The sequence below is a fragment of the Oncorhynchus keta genome, chromosome 4, assembly GCF_023373465.1.
Source record: "Oncorhynchus keta strain PuntledgeMale-10-30-2019 chromosome 4, Oket_V2, whole genome shotgun sequence".
NCBI classification, from domain to species: domain Eukaryota; kingdom Metazoa; phylum Chordata; class Actinopteri; order Salmoniformes; family Salmonidae; genus Oncorhynchus; species Oncorhynchus keta.
In genome coordinates this window covers 7201407-7204463 of record NC_068424.1, presented here as the reverse complement: position 1 = coordinate 7204463, position 3057 = coordinate 7201407, and positions in this window count along the sequence as shown.

Here is a 3057-nt window from a genome sequence, read left to right as displayed (position 1 = left end):
CTCTGACTCTGGCTCTGGCTCTGGCTCTGACTCTGACTCTGGAGAATTTCATTGGAGAAAAGCGTGTTTCTTTTTGTCCTGTAGGATCAATCCTGTAATGAATGTGTTATTGTGTTTATTTTTGTCCTGTAGGGTAAATCCTGTAAATATAACATCTGACCAGCAGAATGTTATGGTGGCTTAGTGTGGTGTGTGTGTGTGTTAGTGTGTGTGTGTGTGTGTGTGTGTGTGTGTGTGTGTGTGTGTGTGTGTGTGTGTGTGTGTGTGTGTGTGTGTGTGTGTGTGTGTGTGTGTGTGTGTGTGTGTGTGTGTGTGTGTGTGTGTGTGCACGTGCATATCTATTTTCTCTGTGTACAGTGCCTTCTGAAAGTATTCAGACCCCTTGACTTTTTCCGCATTTTGTTACGTTACAGCCTTATTCTAAAATGTATTAAATTATTTTTAAAAAATCAGCAATCTAAACTCAATACCCCGTAATGACATCACAATACCACATAATGACAAAGCGAAACTGATTTTTTGAATTGTATTATAAATTAAAAAACAAAAATACCTTATTTACATAATTATTCAGACCCTTCGCTATGAGATTCAAAATTGAGCTCAAGTGCATTCTGTTTCTATAACTTGATTGGAGTCCACCTGTGGTAAATTCAATGGATTGGACATGATTTGGAAAGGCACACACCTGTCTATATAAGGTCTCACAGTTGATAGTGCATGTCAGTGCAAAAACCAAGCCATGAGGTCAAAGGAATTGTCTGTAGTGGTAGCCATTAGTCTTTCCATTAGTCTTTCCATTAGCCTTTCCATTAGTCTATTAGCCTTTCCATTAGTCTTTCTATTAGCCTTTCCATTAGTCCATTAGCCTTTCCATTAGTCTATTAGTCTTTCCATTAGCCTTTCCATTAGTCTTTCCATTAGTCTTTCCATTAGCCTTTCCATTAGTCTTTCCATTAGCCTTTCCATTAGTCTATTAGTCTTTCCATTAGCCTTTCCATTAGCCTTTCCATTAGTCTATTAGTCTTTCCATTAGCCTTTCCATTAGCCTTACCATTAGCCTTTCCATTAGTCTTTCCATTAGCCTTTCCAGTAGCCTTTCCATTAGCCTTTCCATTAGTCTTTCCATTAGCCTTTCCATTAGTCTGTCCATTAGTCTTTCCATTAGCCTTTCCATTAGTCTTTCCATTAGCCTTTCCATTAGTCCATTAGCCTTTCCATTAGTCTATTCGTCTTTCCATTAGTCTATTAGTATTTCCATTATCCTTTCCATTAGTCTTTCCATTAGTCTATTAGTCTTTCCATTAGTCCATAAGCCTTTCCATTAGTCCATTAGCCTTTCCATTAGTCCATTAGCCTTTCCATTAGTCTATTAGTCTTTCCATTAGTCTATTAGTCTTTCCATTAGTCTATTAGTCTTTCCATTAGTCTATTAGTCTTTCCATTAGTCTATTAGTCGTTCCATTGGTCTATTAGTATTTCCATTATTCTATTAGTCTTTCCATTAGCCTTTCCATTAGTCTTTCCATTAGCCTTTCCATTAGTCCATTAGCCTTTCCATTAGTCTATTCGTCTTTCCATTAGTCTATTAGTATTTCCATTAGCCTTTCCATTAGCCTTTCCATTAGTCCATTAGCCTTTCCATTAGTCTATTAGTCTTTCCATTAGTCTATTAGTATTTCCATTAGTCTATTAGTCTTTCCATTAGTCTATTAGTCTTTCCATTAGTCTATTAGTATTTCCATTAGTCTATTAGTCTTTCCATTAGTCTATTAGTCTTTCCATTAGTCTATTAGTATTTATTTCCATTAGTCTATTAGTCTTTCCATTAGTCTATTAGTATTTTCATTAGACTTTCCATTAGTCTTTCCATTAGTCTATTAGTATTTCCATTAGTCTATTAGTCTTTCCATTAGTCTATTAGTCTTTCCATTAGTCTATTAGTATTTCCATTAGTCTATTAGTCTTTCCATTAGTCTATTAGTCTTTCCATTAGTCTATTAGTATTTCCATTAGTCTATTAGTCTTTCCATTAGTCTATTAGTATTTTCATTAGACTATTAGCCTTTCCATGAGTCCATTAGTCTTTCCATTGGTCTATTACTTGTTCCATGAGTCTATTAGTCTTTCCATTAGTCTATTAGTATTTCCATTAGTCTATTAGTCTTTCCATGAGTCTATTAGTCTTTCCATTAGTCTATTCGTCTTTCCATTAGTCTATTCGTCTTTCCATTAGTCTCTTAGTCTTTCCATGAGTCTATTAGTCTTTCCATTAGTCCATTAGTCTATTAGTCTATTAGTCTTTCCATTAGTCTATTATTCTTTCCATTAGCCTATTAGTCTTTCCATTAGACTATTAGTCTTTCCATTAGCCTTTCCATTAGTCCATTAGTCTTTCCATTAGTCTTAGTATTTCCATTAGTCTTTCCATTAGTATATTAGTCTTTCCATTAGTCTATTCGTCTTTCCATTAGTCTATTAGTCTTTCCATTAGTCTATTAGTCTTTCCATTAGACTATTAGTCTTTCCATTAGCCTTTCCATTAGTCCATTAGTCTTTCCATTAGTCTTAGTATTTACATTAGTCTTTCCATTAGTATATTAGTCTTTCCATTAGTATATTAGTCTTTCCATTAGTCTATTAGTCTTTCCATGAGTCTATTAGTCTTTCCATTCGTCTATTAGTCTTTCCATTAGTCTATTAGTCTTTCCATTAGTCTGTTAGTCTTTCCATTAGTCTTTCCATTAGTCTATTAGTATTTCCAATAGCACATTAGTATTTCCATTAGTCTATTAGTCTTTCCATTAGCCCATTAGTCTTTCCATTAGTCTATTAGTCTTTCCATTAGCCCATTAGTCTATTAGTCTTTCCATTAGCCCATTAGTCTTTCCATTAGTCTATTAGTCTTTCCATTAGCCCATTAGTCTTTCCTTGAGTCTATTAGTCTTTCCATTAGTCTATTAGTCTTTCCATTAGTCTATTAGTCTTTCCATTAGACTATTAGTCTTTCCATTAGTCCATTAGTCTTTTCATTAGTCTATTAGTCTTTCCATTAGA